The following is a 19,616-nucleotide window of genomic DNA, read 5'->3' on the forward strand; positions in this document are numbered from 1 at the left end:
GAGAAAAATAATCACCTCTTGGAAAGATGAAAAAGAAAGACATTCCCAGAGATTGGAATTCTTGAACATAGAGTCATGATAGAGTTTTTATTTAATCTATTTAATAATCAAAAGTTAAGCCACAGCTTTCTGAACAAGGTGATGGAGTAGAATGACCTTGAGCTCACCTCCTCTCATGAACACACCAAAATTACAACTAACTGCTGAACAACCATTGATAAAAAAGACTGGAGTCTAACAAAAAAAGAAAGTCTACATCCAAAGACATAAAGAAGATCCCACAATGAGATGGTAGGAGGTGTGTGCTCGTGATATAGTCAAATCCCATACCCACCCCAGGAGGTGACCCACAAACTGGAAAATAATAATATCACAGAAGTTCTCCCACAGGAGTCAGAGTTCTGAGCCCCACGTCAGGCTCCACAGCCTGAGGGTCTAGCATTGGCAGGAGAAGCCCCCAGAGCATTTGGCTTTGAAAGCCAACAGGGCTTGATCGCAGGCACTCCACAGAACTGAGGGAGGCAGACTCCACTCTTGGAGGGTGAACGTGAGGTCTCATGTGCACTGGGACCCAGGGAAAGGCAGTGACTTCATGGGAGCCTGGGCCAGACCTACCTGCTGGTCTTGGAGGGTCTCTGTGGGGGGCGAGGGGCTGCTGTGACTCACTCTGGGGACAAGGACCTGGTAGCAGAGGTATCAGGTATCAGGTATTCATCAGTGTGAGCTCTCCTAGAGGCCGACATTTTGGCACCAAGACCTGGCCCCACCCAACAGCCTGTGGCTCCAGTGCTGGGACCAAACAATCAACAGGGCGGGAACACAGCCCCACCCACCAGCAGACAGGCTGCCTAAGGACTTCCTGAGCCCACAGCAACCTCTAGACACAGCAGTTGACACAGCCCTGCCCCACCAGATGGCCAAGACCCAGCTAAAACCAACAGTGGGCAGGCATTGGGCCCTCCCACCAGGAAGGCTGCACGAGCCTCTAGACCAGGCTCACCCACGAGGGGGCAGACAACAGAAGCAAGAAAACTACAGTCCTGCAGCCTGCGAACCTGAATACGCAAACACAGGTCAGACATTCCCCTGGGATCAGCTGGTCACTCACCCTTGTGTGATGAGAGGGGAGGGTACTGCTGGGACACAGAGGAAATCCCCTATAGAAGGCCACTTCTCCAAAGTCGAGAAACATAACTAACCCGCTGCATACATAAAAATACAAACAGTGGGACTTCCCTGGCAGTCCAGTGGTTAAGACTTCACCTTCCAATGCAGGGGGTGCAGGTTCCATCCATGGTTGGGGAACTAAGATTTCACATGCTTCACAGCCAAAAAAAACCCCATAAAACATAAGTAATACTATAACAATTCAATAAAGACTTTAAAAATGGTCCACAACAAAAACAACAAAAAATCTTAAAAAAAAAATACAAACAGAAATTTAGACAAGATGAGATGGCAGAGGAATATGTTCCAGACAAAGAAACAAGATAAAACCCCAGTAGAATAACTACATGAAGTGGAGATAGGCAAATCTACTTGAGAAAGAGTTCAGAGCAATGATCGTAGATGATCCAAGAACTCAGGAAAAGAATGGATGCAAAGAGTGAGAAGTTACAAGAAGTTTTTAACAAATAGTTAGAAAATATAAAGAACAGCCAGAGTTAAAGAATATAGTAAGTGAAATGAAAAATACACTAGAAGGAATCAGTAGCAGAATAAATAAGGCAGAAGAATGAGTAAGTGAGCTGGAAGACAGAGTGGTAGAAATCACTGCCAAGGAACAGAATAAAGAAAAAAGAATGAAAAGAAATGAGGACATTTTAAGAGACCTCTGGGACAACATCAATCACAAATGACATCCACATTATAGGGGTCCCAGAAGGAAAAGAGAGAGAGAGGGCCTGAGAAAATAGTTTAAGAGATAATAGCTGAAAACTTCCCTGACCTGGGAAAGGAAACAGCCACTCACGTCTGGAAAGTGCAGTCCCATACAGGATTAACCTAAGGAGGAACACACCAAGACACATAGTAATCAAGTTGAAAAAATTAAAAATAAAGAGAAAATATTAAAAGCAACAAGGGAAAAGCAACAAATGACATACAAGGGAATCCCTATAAGGCTATCAGCTGATTTTTTTTAGCAGAAACTCTGTAGGCCAGAAGGGAGTGGCATGATATATTTAAAGTGATGAGGGAAAAACCTACAACCAAGAATCCTCTATCCAGCAAGGCTCTTGTTCAAATGTGACAGAGAAATCAAAACTTTTACAGGCAAGAAAAAGCTAAAAGAATTCAGCACCACCATACCAGCTTTACAACAAATGGTAAAGGAACTTCTCTAGGCAGAATAGAAAAGGCCACAACTAGAAACAAGAAAATTATGAAATGGGAAAGCTCACTGGTAAAGGCAAACATACAGTAAAGGTAGGAAATCACATCCACACATAAATATGATATCAAAACCAGTAATTGTGAAAGGAAGCAAGTACAAATGAAGGATACTTAAAATGCATTTGAAATTAGGAGATCAGCAAGTTAAAACAATCATGTTTACGTATAGACTGCTATATCAAAACCTCATGGTAACCACAAGCCAAAAATCTACAGTAGATATACACACAAAAAAGAAAAAGGAATCCAAGCACAACACTAAAGATAGTCATCAAATCACAAGAGAACAAAAGAGGGAAGAAAAAAGACCTACAAAAAAAAAAAAACCCAAAACAATCAACAAAATGGCATATATATCTATAATTACCTTAAATGTAAACAGATTAAATGCTCCAACCAAAAGACATAGATGGGCTGAATGGACACAAAAACAGACCTGTATATATGCTGTCTACAAGAGACATACACAGACTGAAAGTGAGGGGATGGAAAAAGGTACTCCATGCAAACGGAAATCAAAAGAAAGCTGGAGTAGCAATACTCATATCAGACAAAATAGACTTTAAACAAAGACTGTTACAAAAGTCAAAGAAGGACACTACATAACTATCAAGGGATCAATCCAAGAAGAAGACATAATAATTGTAAATATATATGCACCCAACACAGAAGCACGTCAATATATAAGGCAAATATTAACAGCCATAAAGGAGAAATTGACAGTAACACAAAATAGTGGAGGACTTTAACACCCCAGTTACATCAATGGACAGATCAACCAGACTGAAAATCTACAAGGAAACACAGGCCTTAAAAGACACACTAGACCAGATGGACTTCATTGATATTTACAGAGCATTCCATCTAAGAGCAGCATATACACTTTCTTTTCAAGTGCACATGGAACATTCTCCAGGATAGCTCACATGATGCAGGGCCACAAAGCAAGCCTCAGTAAATTTAAGAAAACTGAAATCATATCAAGCACCTTTCCAACCACAATCCTATGAGATCAGAAGTCAACCACAAGAAAAAAACTGCAAAAATCACAAACACATGGAGACTAAGCAATATGCTACTAAACAACCAATGGATCACTGAAGAAATAAAAGAGGAAACTAAAAAATATACCTAGAGACACATGAAAATGAAAACACGATGATCCAAAACCTATGGGACATGGCAAAGGCAGTTCTAATAGGGAAGTTGACAGCAATACAAGCTTACCTCAAGACACAAGAAAAATCTCATATAAACAACCTAACCTTACACCAAAAGCAACTAAAGAAAGAAGAAAGAATAAAACGCAAAGTTAGTAGAAAGAAATCAAAAAGATCAGAATAGAAATAAAGACTAAGAAAACAATAGAAAAGATCAATTAAACTAAAAGTTGGTACTTTGAAAAGATAAGCAAAACTGATAAACCTTTAGGCAGACTCATCAAGAAAAAGAAAGGGGGGACTTCCCTGGTGGCGCAGGGGATAAGAATCTGCCTGCCAGTGCAGGGGACACAGGTTCGATCCTTGGTCTGGGAAGATACCACATGGCACGGAGCAACTAAGCCCATGTGCCACAACTACTGAGCCTGCGCTCTAGAACCCAAAGCCCCAACTACTGAAGCCCATGTGTCTAGAGCCCATGCTCCACAACGACAAGCCACCGCAATGAAGAGTAGCTCCCACCTGCCACAACTAGAGAAAGCCCGTGTGCAGCTTTTAATTTTTTAAAAAAGCCCAAATCAATAAAATTAGAGACAAAAAAGAAGTTACAACGGACACCACAGAAATACAAAGGACCATAAGAGACTACTACAACCAACTATATGCCAATAAAATGGACAATCTAGAAGAAATGGACAAATTCTTAGAAAGGTACAACCTCCCAAAACTGAACTAGGAGAAATAGAAAATATGAACTGATCAATTACAGGTACTGAAATTGAATCTGTCATTAAAAACTCCCAACAAACAAAAGTCCAGGACCAGATGCCTTCACAGGCAAATTCTATCAAACATTCAGAGAAGAGTCAACACCTATCCTTCTGAAACTATGCCAAAAAATTGCAGAGGAAGGAACACTTCCACTCTATGACGCCACCATCACCCTGATACAAAAACCAGACAAAGGTACCACAGAAAAGGAAAATTACAGGCCAATATCACTGATAAACATAGATGCAAAAATCTTCAACAAAATACTAGCAAACCGAATCCAACAACACATTAGAAGGATCACACACCATGATCAAGTGGGATTTATCCCAGGGATACAAGGATTTTTCAATATCCACCAATCAATCAGCGTGATACACCACATTAACAAATGGAAGAATAAAAACCATATGCTCACCTCAATAGATGCAGAAAAAGCTTTTGAAAAATCCAACCTCCATTTATGATAAAAACTCTCCAGAGGGCTTCCCTGGTGGCGCAGTGGTTGGGAGTCTGCCTGCTAATGCAGGGGACACGGGTTCGAGCCCTGGTCTGGGAGGATACCACATGCCGCGGAGCGGCTAGCCCCGTGAGGCACAATTACTGAGCCTGCACGTCTGGAGCCTGTGCTCCTCAACGAAAGGCCGCGATAGTGAGAGGTTGGTACACCGCGATGAAGAGTGGCGCCTGCTTGCCGCAACTGGAGAAAGCCCTCGCACAGAAACGAAGACCCAACACAGCCATAAATAAATAAATAAATAAATTTTAAAAAAAGGCAAAATTCCTTAAAAAAAAAAAAAAAAAAAACTCCCCAGAAAGTCAGCACAGAGGGAACACACCTCAACATAATAAAGGCCATATATGACAAACCCACAGCTAACATCATTCTCAACTGTGAAAAGCTGAAAGCATTTCCTCTAAGATCAGGAACAAGACAAGGATGTCCACTCTTGCCACTTTTATTCAACATAGTTTTGGAAGTTCTAGCCATACCAATCAGAGAAGAAAAAGAAACAAGAGGAATCCAAATTAGAAAAGAAGAAGTAAAACTGTCACTGTTTGCAGATGACATGATACTATAGAAAATACATAGAAAATCCTAAAGACTCTACCAGAAAACTACTAGGCCTCATCAATGAATTCAGTAAAGGTACAGGATACAAAATTAATACACAGAAATCTGTTGCATTTCTATACATTAACAACAAAAGATTAAGAAACAGAAATTAAGGAAACAATCCCACCTACCTTCACTTCAAAAAGAATAAAATAGGGCTTCCCTGGTGGCGCAGTGGTTGAGGGTCCACCTGCCGATGCAGGGGACATGGGTTTGTGCCCCGGTCCGGGAAGACCCCACATGCCGCGGAGCAGCTGGGCCCGTGGGCCGTGGCCACTCAGCCTGTGCGTCCAGAGCCTGTGCTCCGCAACGGGAGAGGCCACAACAGTGAGAGGCCCGCGTACCACACAAAAATAAATAAATAAAAAATAAAATAACTAAGAATGAACCTACGTAAGGAGACAAAAGACCTGTACTCTGAAAACTATGAGACACTGATGAAAAAAATTAAAAAATGACAAATGGAAAGATACACCATGTTCTTGGATTAGAAGAATTAATTTTGTCAAAATTACTATACTACCCCAAGGCAATCCACAGACTCAATGCAATCCCTATCAAATTATCAATGGCATTTTTCACAGAACTAGAACACAAAATATTATAATTTATATGGAAACACAAAAGACCCCGAATAGCCAAAGCAATCTTGAGAAAGAGAAACGGAGCTGGAGGAATCAGGCTCCCTGACTTCAGACTATACTACAAACAACTACAGTCATAAAAACACCCTGGTACTGGCACAAAAACAGACACATAGATCAATGGAACAGGATAGAAAGCCCAGAAATAAACCCATGCACCTATGGTCAATTAATCTGTGACAAAGGAGGCAAGAATATACAGTGGAGAAAAGACAGTGTCTTCAATAAGTGGTGCTGAGAAAACGGGACAGCTACACATAAAAGAATGAAATTAGAATATTCTCTAACACCATAAAAAAAATATACCCAAAATGGATTAAAAACCTAAATGTAAGACCAAATACTGTAAAACTCCTAGAGGAAAACATAGGCAGAAGACTCTGACATAAATCGCAGCAATATTTTTGGATCTGTCTCCTAGAGTAATGGAAATAAAAACAGAAATAAATGAGACCTAATTAAGCTTAAAAGCTTTTGCACAGCAAAGGAAACCATAAACAAAATGGAAAAAGACAACCTACAGAATGGGAGAAAATATTTGTGAATGGTGAGACTGACAAGGGATTCATCTCCAAAATATACAAACAGCTCTTCCAGCTCAATATCAAAAAAAAACAACCTAATCAAAAAATGGACAGAAGATCTAAATAGACATTTCTCCAGAGAAGACATACAGATGGCCAAAATGCACATGAAAAGATGCTCCACATCACAAATTACTAGAGAAATACAAATCAAAATCACAATGAGGTATCACCTCACACTGGTCTGAAAGGCCATCATAAAAAAGTCTACAACTAATAAATGCTGGAGAGGGTGTACAGAAAAAGGAACCCTCCTACACTGTTGGTGGGAATGTAAATTGGTGCAGCCACTATGAAAAACAGTGGAGGTCCCTTATAAAACTAAAAATAGAGCTACCCTATGATCCTGCAATCCCACTCCTGGGCATATACCCAGAGAAAACCATAATTCGAAAAGATACTTGCACCCCAACACTGCAGCACTATTTACAATAGCCAAGACATGGAAGCAACCTAAGTGTCCATCAACAGATGAATGTATAAAGAATACCTCTTTATCCAATATTCCATCATATATATGAATGAAATAATGCCATCTGCAGCAACATGGATGGACCTAGAGATTATCATACTAAGTGAAGTAAGCTAGACAGGGAAAGACAAATATCATATGACATCACTTATATGTGGAATCTAAAAATATATATACAAATGAACTTACAGACAAAACAGAAACAGACCCACATAGAAAACACACTTAGGGTTACCAAAGGAGAATGGGGGAAGGGGGCAGGGGAGGGATAAATTAGGAGTTTGGGATTAACAGATACATACTACTACATATAAAATAGATAACCAACAAGGACCTCCTGTATAGCACAGAGAAGTATACTCAACACTTGGTAATAATCTATAAGGGAAAAGAATTTGAAAAAAAAGATATATGTATATGTACATATAACTCAATCACTTTGCTGTACACCCAAAACTAGCACAACACTGTATATCAACTATACTTCAGTTAAAAAGGAAAAGTTAAGCCACAAAGTTGGTCCCCTTTAAACATCCTTTTTATTGACAGCCTTACCCAGAGTCTAATTTTTCTGAAGGAAAAAAGCTGAAGGATTCTAGATGTTACAGAGAGCAGTGCTTCTCAAATTGAATGTGCGTATCACCTGGGGATTCTTTAAATACAGATTCTGATTCAGTAGATCTGGGTAGGGGCTACTAATAAGCTCCCAGGTGATGCCAATGGGTTTGCAGACCCCACCCTAAAGAGCAAGGACCCAGGCAATGATGGAGCCCAATTCCTGGAAGATGTTGAACACTTGTGCTCCTGGGTCTGAGCTCAAAACATAAGGCCTGTTCCTAAGGTTTCCTTAAAGGTCAGCAGAGCCCCTCTTTCTAGCTGTGATTCACAGTGTGAATAATGACAAATACCTCCTTCCCTCTCCTGGGTCAACCACTGAGAGTATGCTGCAAACTCTTTTTTTCTGGTGCAGTTTAAATAATGAGACAATGTCTCTCTCCAACCATGTCTCAATAGCTCAGTTCCTCCTTATGAGATCAATGTGAACACAACCTAGAATGGCACTGATTATCCCCTAGGGTCACTCACCATCTCTAAACCACACACTTCATATGATACAAGACACTATCCCAATCTTATTAACTAACCTCAGCCCATACTTCATCCTTGCTTCCACTGGAAGTTATTTATACTGCTGTAGTTTCTAAGTCACTGTGCTTAGAGTTGCCCAAATCTTTTCCAGGAAAAAAAAACAAGGATTAATGAGCATTTGGAAGCCAGGTTTCTTAAATTCTGTTATAATGCAAAACACAAGTAAGCCAAGTGGCACTGCATTCATAATTTGTAGATTTACTGGAGTTTAGGCGTCAGGGATTAAGCTGAACCTGGCAGGCCAGGATTGGGGTGACCTGTTCAACCCTGCGATATTTAAGGTGACCTGGGAAAGTTTGTTATATAATGGGAAATGCCTTAGAGATATTCTTTTTGGGTTTTTTTTACCCGTCAAAGGAACAGATTTTTGAAAAGCAAAACAACAAAGTGTTATATACAACAGAATAAACCACAAAGATATGTAACGTTGTGGATGAGACTAAGTGAAAAAATAAGTCCCAAAAGGTCTCATACTGCATGATAGCCTTTTCATAAAACTAAAATACCCTTCAAAAATTAAAATAAAAAATAAAAATATAAGGATTATATATAAATGCAGGAAAAAACTATAAAAAGAAAAACAAGGGAATTATGAAACATGGTTGAGCATAATAATTTTGGGAGTTGCAGAAACAGGGAGATAGGGTGAAGGAGGCAGAGACTATATGGTTAGAAATAAGTTTTTGTCAAGGTCTTAGCTTTTAGTTTGATTTTCACAATGTTAAAAATAACTAAATTGGGACTTCTGTTGCGGTCCAGTGGTTAAGACTCTGCGCTTCCACTACCGGGGGCACAGGTTAAATCCCTGTTTGGGGAACTAAGATCCTGCATGACGTGTGGTATGGCCAAAAAGTAAAATAAAAATAACTAAATTAAATATCCAAACAAAATGTTTGCCAAAATGAGACTGTGTTATGAACCAAGGATTGCGATTAATCCAGTTCTGTACACCTGAGGTCCAAATAAAATAGATAACCATTTATGATCCACATTAGGGAAATACACACACACACACACACACACACACACACACACACACACACTAAACTTAAGTTCTTTAGGGGCACATTGTTTCTTTTTGCTTTTTTTCTTTCCAAGAAGAAGCCTAAATACTTCAGCGTTTGGGAAGAATCCCTTAGTTAAAAGATCTCACACATTTCACCCAGAAATTAGCTAAGAGTGCTGTATCTCCTTTTGCTATTATAAGCAGCTTATGAATAGCAAATAATGTGTCCTTTTGAAGATGAATTTTCAGCTAAAAACAAGATTAAATGGTAAGGTAGCATTGGAAACAATTAGTTGATCATAATGTACATTGAAAATTCATTCAGATCAATTGCATGGAGTAGATCAGTGTCTATCTGACATCTGGAAGCAGAACTTGGGTGATGTTGTCATGGCCAAATTGTCATCATTCTTTTTTTCTAATCATTTTTGCATTGTATAAGGAGAGTCTCTTCTGTGTGTTCAGTAGCACAATTCCTGTTGGTTACTAGAGATTTAAGAAAGTGAGAACACTTTAATATTCAGATTCTACATAGAATGAGATGTTACCATTTAAAAGCCTTAAGAAATCTGTAGGTGGGGATTAAGGAAGCAACAAAACAAAGATCCCTTAGAGATATTCTTAAGTGAGAAGACACTCTGCAAGTTGTGAAGACAATCTAACCACAACTGTGTTAGAAGTCTGAAAACTATATAAGGAAGAAAGATAGAAAGGAAAACTGTAAATGATAAACGAAACTAAGTGGTTAAGTTTGAGTGAAAGGATATGAATATTCTTCCTCTTATAATTTTTTGTGCTTTCAAACTTTTCTATAATGAGTATTTATTGACATCGCAATTAAAAAAAAAAATCTCGACTCTAAAATGCAACTCGGCTAAGAGTGCCTGCCTTCTAATTTGTTAACCACTTCAGTGTTATTTCTTTCTGTCTTATTCTTTTGGTTTCTCTGTTTTGCCTTCTCTGCATATTCAGGGATGAGGGCTCTATGAACCTGCTGAGAGGGACCTATACATTCTGAAACCACCATGAAGGCAGAGACTGCTTGGGTCTCTCCCCCCACTGAGCTCATAGTAGTTCTCCAAGGGTAATGAGAAAACACAATTCTCTTGGCCTCAAAGAATATTATGGCCCAGAGGGGCATGAGGCAGGGCTTCCTAAGAGGTGGTAACCGTCTCTCAGAGGCATGAGGGGAATTGGGGACACCTCCAGGGGCCTGGGATGCACACCTGACTCTTCAACACTATCCACTGCCCGCAGCCCAGCTGATCCTACTCCCATAATACTCTGCCACAGATAGCTCTTCCCGAGGCCCCACTGGTACAATTGCAGTTCACAGGCCTTACCGGTTCTCTCCTTGATTGGGGGGTTTTCTTCTTGCCTCTGCCTTGTTTCCTACCAGTCCTCCACCACCTTCCAGAACGATTTTTTTCTAGAAAAACTCTGACCACGTCCCCTACCTGAACCCTGAAGAGGCTCCACAGAGCTCTGAGGACTCAAATATCAGCTAGAACCTTAGAGGCTGTTCCCTCGGGCCCGTCTGAGGTCTCCGTTCTGACTCCTGCTCTGGAGCACTAGATGCCCCACCGCGGAGCACCACCCCCCACCACCTCCCCAGACCTGCCCGACTCTTACTCGCCCTCCAAGCCTTTGCCCACAACACTCCCCTTCAGTACAACATTCTTTCCTTCTTGTCCAGGAAGCCCTCCCTGATACATCCGTCCTCCACCCGAGTCCCCAGGAGGGCGAGCTTCACGGTCGGGCTGTTTTTCTCTCTGCCTGGGAGGGACCCGCATACGCAAGTGCTCACCTGGTGTGTGGGATTTCAAACTGCCTGTCTCCATTTTACAGGAAACTGTGGCCCCTCTTGAGAGAGAGTCGCGGCTTTCCCTCGGCGTTGGCCGTGTCTCCCCACATCAGGGGCCTGGACTGGATTTCCCCGGATACTCCTTGATGAAGTTCACCAGGAGTGGGCGCACGCCCGCCCCCCAGGCGCCCATTTCAGCAAAGGATTGGCGCCTTCCTGCCCCCACCTCCGAAGAGCTCGGCGCCCTACAGTTCAGAATAAGTGTGGCGCGGGGCCCGGCTCTGGCAGGAGAGACGTGAGGCTGCTTAGCCGAGCGTCTGCAGCAAAGCTGTGCCCGGGCTCAGAGCCTCCTTAGACGGGAGTTCTCGGCCCGGCGCGCTTGGTGTGGGCGGAGTGAGGAGGGGGAAGAGGCGGACACGGAAATGCCGAAAGGGTCTTTTATAGCCCAGACGTTGGGTCCTCCCCGAGGCGCACCGCGGGACGCCCCCGCCAGGGGGAGCCCGAGGCCGGCCCCACGCAGCGCCCCAACGGTCGTGCGGGACTCTGGCCCAGGTCCCCGCTGCTGGGTCCTCGTGCAGCTGTGTCCTGGATCGCGTCCCTCCACACGCGTGGGGAAGGGATGTCTGGCCCCAACCTGCCTTTGCAGCCTCCCCTCCCTTCTCTACCTTCTCCAGAACCCGCGCTCCAGAAAGCGACCCTGCATCCCTTAAACAACCAGGCAAGGTCGCCGCCCCGGCGCTTTCTCTCTTGTGGCCTCTTCTTGCTCACCAAGTCCAGGGTCTGTAAAACTGTTACTCATGGTTCTGGTTCCCCAGCCTAAAGGCCCTCTTACTTCCCCACCCCATCCCACGAGGGACTCCCCAAGCTCCCGCTTCCACCGACTGATATCGGCTGGCCCACTGAAGGCCAGCACGCAAGCGGCGTCCCTGAGGTCATCCGGAAAGACAGTGGTTTGCCTGCCAGAGGCCTACCAGGCGGAGTCTACACCCAGTATGGCAGGTGCGGTGATGATGAGTGGGTGGGCTGGGAGCCCAGGTGTCGGCACAGGCTCCCCATGCCCTCTGGACCCCCCCGCCCAGGAGGGGACTGTCACAGGACCTTGCCGAAAAGGACCCTGAGGAGCAGAAGCTCATCAGACCCGGAGAGCTGGGACAGAGGGACCTGAGGTGCAGATGCTGCCTGTGAGGTGACCGGACAGGTGTGCCTGAGCCAGGCACAGCGGCAGGTGTCAGAGCCTGGAGGGATAGCAATGCCTGGAACGGATGTTGCTGTCCTTCCAACAGCCAGGCTGTGATCTCCCGGGGGCTTGCTCTGGGAGGAGGGAGGCTTCCGATGCTGCTGGGAGGAGCCTGCATGGGTTTGGGGACTGAACTTGCATCTGCATCCAGCTGCTCCAAACAAAAGCCCAAATCACCCCAGTCTTTGTGCCCGCTCCACCTGGCCTGGGTCGGAGTGTAAAGGGCCAGCTGGAGGAGGAACTGGTGGTAATGCAGAGGCTTGGCAGCAGCAGGTCCATCTTCCCAGAATGAAAACTCTGGCCTGTCCTCTGGAAGTTGGCAGCCAAGTCCCAATGCTGGGAGCAAGTAAGGTCTGTGGGAGGCAGCTGTGACTTGGGCAGCTTGTCGAAGTGCTTCTGGTGGAGCTGACCCCTCCAGGCCTATGATCAGACTACTGACACGTCACCGGCTTATCAGAGGAGGCCTGTTCTCCACTTTAGGGAACCCACAGACAATTTTTAGAAAGCCACAGGTCTTGGAACCATTTGTTTTTCTTAAGGTGGTAAAAGTTCCCCTTTTGGTTTCTTTTGGGGGTGATGAAATATTACAAAATTGATTGTGGTGATGGTTTGCACAACTCTGGGAATTTACTAAAAACCACTGAATGGTATATTTTAAATGGGTGAGTTGTATGGTATGGGAATTATATCTCAATAAAGCACAGCCCAGGGATAGAGCCATACAAACATGCCTGACTGAGTTTGGACAGAGGTATAGAATCAATTCAATAGAGGAAGGATAGCCTTTTCAACAAATAGTGCAGGAGCAATTGGGCATCTGTAGGCAAAAAAAAAAAAAAAAAAAAAAATGAAGCTCAACCTAAGTTTCACCCCTTAAACAAAAATTAACTCAAAATGGATGATGGGCTTAAATGTAAAATGTAAAACCCAAAAACTCTGAAAAAAATATAGAGGAGAAAATCTTCAGGATCTAGGGCTAGGCAGAAAGTTCTTAGACTGAAAACCAAAGCACAAGCCATAAATGAAAAATTAATAAATTGGACTTCATCAGAATTGAAAACTTTAGTTCAATGTAAGATCCTGTTTTGAGGATGAAAAGAAACTACAGACTGGGAGGAAATATTTGCATACCACATATGCTCAAGGACTAGTATCTAGAATATATAAAGGACTCTCAAAACTCAACAGTTAAAAAAAAAAGCAATTCAATTAGAAAGGGGCTTTAAGACATGAACATTTCACTGAAGAAGATACACAGATGGAAACAAGCACATGAAAAGATAGATGTTCATTAGCTGTCAGAGAAATGCAAAATAAAACCATAATGAGATATCACTAGAAACCTATCAGAAAGACTAAAATTTCAAAAAAAAAAAAAGTGACAACACCAAATGTGGCTGTAAAAGGGTAACATAAGGGATTCTCCTGGTTTGACAGAAGATGTTGATACCCTGGTTATGATATTGGTTTGCAAGATGTTACCACTGGGGGAAACTGGGTGGAGTACACAGTATCTCTCTGTGTTATTTCTTACAACTGCAAATGAATATAGAATTATCTCAAAATAAGAAGTTTAATTTAAAGTGTTCCTTTTCCATATCACTGATTTTAATAAGTTTGCTATAAAACAACCATGTACCAAAAAAAACATGTACATAGATGGTTAAGGTTAATATGAATGTATCTTGAGAATGAATGATCCTACACTGATTCTGAGCTATTGGAACCTGAATTAATGAAGCTTTCATCTATAGTTCACCACCCACCAAGCGCCAAAAGGAGAGAGTTTGGAGAAGGTGGGAAGTTGAACTTCCCTGGGGTAGAGGCTTGTCTGGAGAAGTCCTTGGGAGCTGGGGCCTCCTGGGTTGTGCCCTCTCTAGGAGAGGGTGTGAAGCATGTGAGAGGGCAGCCTGGGGCATGGAAAGAGCCAGGGTGAAGAGACAGGAGGCCAGGCTGTAGCCGGATAGGGTAGGGAGGTCCCTGGAGGAAGAGAACCAGGCATGGCTTTCTTGACATAAGAGTAGCTGTTTTAGGCTCAAGCCATTTTGTGATCTAAGCCTGGCCACAAGCTTGCCCTTGCAAAAGAATAGGCCTCAGTATTTAATGATTTTAAAGGAACAAAGAATGTAAGAATAAGCAGCTATTAGGAGACCAGGGAAATAACTTACCCATACTGGAGACAATAAATCAGTTGTAAAGGCTCCCAGTTCTGTTTCAAAGGTAAAGATTAGCCTGAAGCACATCCTTGAGCTATTTTGCAGGATCCAAGGATCCAAACCCCCTCAAGCACTCAACCAGCAGAATAACTAGACCCTAAGGAATGAAGATGCTGGCTTTTGCTGACCCTCGTGATGTCAATCAACTAGAGTTTAACTCTGTTAAACTTTGCCTCAATTCTATGCTGAATTCTCTGCTCAATCCCCTTCATGAATATGTATGCCCCCCTAGCTTAAATCTTCCCCAGTTTTGCTGTTCTGGGAGACATAGCTTTGGCAAATATCCCTGATGTTCTCCTTACTCATTACAAGTAATAAAATCCTTTCTTCCCCTGCTCTTTGGCTTGGCTGTGTCTTTTGGCTCCACATCCACCAAGAGGCAAACCCAGTTTTTGGGTAACAAGACTTCTTCATCTGGCTGTGTTCTGTGACCCTGTGCAAATATCAGCACCTCCATCAGTGTTCAGCCTTTAGTTCCACTGAATGAGTGTTGGGACTGGAGCTGGGAGTCTCAGAGTTCTACACTGATATTTCTTTATTGATACAGAGTGTTACTCTGCCTCCATCTACATCTATAAGTGACCGCTGCAAGTGGCAGTTTCCTCATCTCTCAGTTGTTGGAAAGAATATATGGGATGGGGCTTCCCTGGTGGCACAGTGGTTAAGAATCCACCTGCCAATGCAGGGGACATGGGTTTGAGTCCTGGTCCAGGAAGATCCCACATGCCGCGGAGCAACTAAGCCCGTGAGCCACAGCTACTGAGCCCACATGCCACAACTACTGAAGCCCACGTGCCTAGAGCCCATGCTCAGCAACAAGAGAAGCCACTGTAATGAGAAGCCCACGCACCACAACGAAGAGTAGCCCTCGCTCGCCGCAACTAGAGAAAGTCTGTGCTCAGCAACAAAGACCCAACACAGCCAAAAATAAATTAATTTAAAAAAAAAAGAATATATGGGATGACACCTGTTAAGTGCTTAGCACATAACCTGGCACTGTGGTGGGAGCAATAATCATGGTGGGAACAAAGCGAGCAGTGTGAAGTCTGGTCAGAGGCCACAGACAGAGAATGGCTTGTGTTGGAAAAAAAATCGTGCTAGAGGAAACACCCAAGAAAATATATCATTATATACTTGCAGTCATTAAAACCAGGTTTATAAATATTTTAAAACATGGGAAATGCTTAAGTTGTCCTGTTAAGTAAATAACATATTATCTCAACTGTGTTTGTAAAAGATGTATTTTTAAAAGTGAAGATAAAATCTACCCCAAAGCTAAGAGTATTTGCCTCTGAGTGATGATCTGTCCTTTCGGTATCTCTCTTCAAAATAATAATACAATGAGATGGGAGAGGAAAGAACAAAAGAAATGTACTTGTCAACTGTAAGCAGACTTTAGCGAGGAGCTGTATGAGAGGGTAAAATGGGGCCATCCCTACCCCACCTGGGGATAGAAGGAACCCTGACCCAGGAGAAGCTGGAATTGAGGGAAAACCCTGGAGTCCTGAGTGGTTCTCAAATTAAGGAATGGAGCCTCCAAAAAGAGCACTGTATTCATTTCTAAGGCCACCGTAACAAAGTACCACAGACAGGGGGGCTTAAACAACAGAAATTAATTTTCTTACAGTTCTGGAGGCCAGAAGTCTAAGATCAAGGTGTCATCAGGGTTGGTTTTTTCTGAGGCCTCTCTCCTTGGCTTGCAGATGGCTACATTCTCCCTCAGTTTTCACATGGTCTTACCTCTGTGTGTAAAGATGTCTGTGTCCAAATTTCTTTTCTTATAAGTACCTATAATACCCACCCTAACTACCTCATTTTAACGTAATAAACTCATTTTAACTTAATTAAGATCTTTAAAGATCTTATCTCCAAATATGATTATTATGATTCTGAGGACTGGGCGTTAGAACTTCAGCATATGAATTTGGTGGTGGGAGACACAATTCAGCCCATGACAAGTGTTAATTACCATATGGCTAAAACATCTATAAACAAAGTTAAAAGACAAGTGACAGACTGGGGGAAATAAATATTTTCAGTATTTATGACATACCAAAGTATTCTTATCCAGAATATATACAGAGTTTAGATGAATCAATAAGATGAAAACAACCCAATAGAAAAATGCGCAAAGAAAATGATTAGGCAATTCACAGAAGGGGAATACAAAATAAACGTTAAAAGGTTCTCAACTGCACTTACCAGTTTTATACAAACTAAACAGTTGTTTTTCATCTATCATAGTGGCACAAATTAAAAAGACTGATAATAACAAGTCTTGGCAAGGATGTAAGAAAGTGGGAACTCTCAAATGTTAATGGGGACACATATTGGAATGGTCTTACTGAAGACAGTAGCTATTAAAAATTAAAACATCCATTTCCCTTAACCCAGTGTTACACTTCTTCTAGGAATCAGTATTGCCAAAATAGTTGCACACGTGCTAAAGGATATACGTGGAAGGACTTTTTTTTTTTGCTGCAAATGTCTGTTCAATGCAAAAGAAGTTAAATATAATAATTACACACCCCTACAATGAATGCAATATACCCATTAAGAAATAGGTGATCCTACATGTACTGAAATTAAAATAAAGATCTTCAAGACAATTGAAAAAAGGAAGCAAATTGCAGAACTACAGTCTAGTGGATGCATTTTATGTTTTTATAAATGTGTATTTGTACAAGTAGACTTAAATAAATACATAGACAGTTTTGTAAAGATGTTCACCCAGCTGTGGCCAGTAATTTCTGGAGGGGGAGAAAGGTGAAGCTGAGGCAGGTGGAAGGGAGATTTTCCTTTTTTGCTTTGTATCCTTCTGTATTATTTAAATTCTAAAGTCTATACAACCAGAATAAATACAAACTTGCATGCATGTTCTGTCAGAGAGAAGAAAAGGAAGGTTTCTGCTTCTGAAGATCTTTGCAGAGCCCATAGCCATGCCTGGAGGCTTCTCAGTATTCTGAGAATGGCAGACATCCTCGTGGGAGTCTTAATTGCCCCAAATGTTTGCTTTAATCAATGTAATTAGCAGAGCATCAATTAGGCTAAAAGGCTCCTACAGCAGCTGCTTCCGTTCACTGCCCCGCCCAGCCCCTTCAGCGACTCAGCTTCCCTCCATGGTGTGAGTCTCTCTCCTTGGCTCTGTGTTTCCTCTCGTGACTCTGAAGACCACTGTGGGCAAATGGGAGGTTCTGAAGCCTATTGATTTGCTAGGGTTTTGTTTCTGCTTGCTGTTCCATGTCATACTCTTCATCTTTCTTAAGTGGCTCATTGGTGGCTCCAACGTGTATACTTTTTCTGTTGTTCTTCCCAACCTGCATCTCCTGTTTTGCAGCTCACTGAGAGGTTCCACTGTCCCCACAGTCACTAAAGCCAGAAATCTGTGAGTTATCGTTGCGCCCACCACTCATGCCTGGTCAACCATTAAACCCTATGGAGCTGACTCCTAAATGTCTCTTAAATCTGTCCCTCACTCTCTACTTCTACTACCAGCCAGCGCATTATTGCCTCTCACCTGGATATATTTTTGCTCTCACCTTTTACTACTCCATCTTCCCTCCAGTTGCCACAGAAATCTTACTAAAAAGCAAATCTGACCATGCCCCTCACAGCTTAAAATCTTGCTGGTATCCAATACCCTACTGAATAGAGTCCAAACCCCTTGACATGGTAGACAAAGCCCAGTGTCACCTGGCCTAGGCCACCAGTTCCCTGTGTGCATCCAGGCAGTTACCATTCCTCTGGCCCTTCATCCAACTCTGCTTTTGCATATGGTGCTTTCCTGCTGGAGGTCTTCTGTGCACGTGTGCTGATTTGTTCTTTCCCAGCATCCACTCCTATTTCTTGTGCTACCTGCCTCCCGTAAACCATCTGCCTTTCTTCTCAATCCATGTGTGTTTCATATGGGTGGCTCCAGGTCCCCTCTTCCCCCCTTCAGGCCAAGCCAGCTCATTTAGCATCTCTCTTCTTGGAATTTGAATCTTGAACATCATAAGAGCCTTGAAGAGTCAGTCCATTTCTGGCTCAGCCCTGCTCCCTGAGACTAATTCTCCAGTTTTCCTGTGATTCTGAGTTGTCCTTTAGACAACATTCCCATCAATTCCTTTTTCTTAAGCCAGCCAGATAATTTTCTGGTGCTTTTAATCAAAGAACTCCCAATGAACCCAACCCTTCTGCATCAGAGAAACTCTTACTTATCCTTCAGGGTCCAAGTTAAGTGTCCACTTACTCCTTCATTTATTCATTCAACAAATATTTACTGAAAACATGCTATGAGTTGGGCACTATGCTAAGTGCTGGGGATACAATAGAAAACAGATATGGTCCTTGGCCATATGGACTTTAAAATATCTCTAAATAAACAATTCTTTTGGAGGGGGGGCTTTAGGTGCAGGATAAAGTTAATTATATTAGTCCATTCTGGCATCCTACCAGTACTGGTATGGACAATCATTTAATTACCCCATATCTGCATCCCTCAATCCCCTCCCCTAGGCAACCATATTAATGTGTTTGATATATATTTGAATGTGTTCAATATGTATTTGAATGAGTTCTTGTGAAATGTATGTTGTAGTTGTATGGGCCAGTGCTTTTAATTAACGCCAAGAGTATTACATTACATATTTCTTTTAGTTTTCTGACTTTCTTCATGAAGCATGGTAGCACGCACGAGATATTTGAAATGAGATAATGAGCCTTAGAAGCAAATGTTAGGATTTTGCCTTTTACTTTGAGTGAAGTCATTTCAGGGTTTTGAGCAGAGGGGCAACATGATTTGAATTGGTGTTCTACAAGGAAAACTCTAGTGTGTTGAGATTAAAATTCAGGGGTGCAAGTGTGGAAGCAAGAAGGCCGGTTAGCGGCTGTTGCAGTAATCCATGGGAAAGTAGATGGCGGTTTGAACCTCGGATGTATATGTTCCTCTTCCAGGAACTCTTGTATATAAACAAGAGAAAAATGCAAGACAAGTGCAGCAGGAAGCCCCCCAAACTAACAAACAACATGAGATACAAATCATTGATAAGCAGAGAAACGTGGATTAAAACAATGATATGAC

General features: G+C 42.4%; 1 protein-coding gene across 3 annotated transcripts in view; it reads right to left on the bottom strand.

The window, feature by feature from the left end:
* LOC307174987 (uncharacterized protein) overlaps positions 1-11,476 on the bottom strand; it is a 207,777-nt gene extending 196,301 nt beyond the window's left edge. For all 3 annotated transcript variants that reach the window (XR_013824226.1, XR_013824227.1, XM_079899688.1), the window contains exon 1: positions 11,105-11,476. The gene's annotated coding sequence lies outside the window, so the exon portion shown is untranslated. The remainder of the gene's footprint in view (positions 1-11,104) is intronic.
* Between the last annotated feature and the right edge of the window lie 8,140 nt (positions 11,477-19,616).

This window comes from Stenella coeruleoalba (genome assembly GCF_951394435.1).
Source record: "Stenella coeruleoalba genome assembly, chromosome: 16".
NCBI classification, from domain to species: domain Eukaryota; kingdom Metazoa; phylum Chordata; class Mammalia; order Artiodactyla; family Delphinidae; genus Stenella; species Stenella coeruleoalba.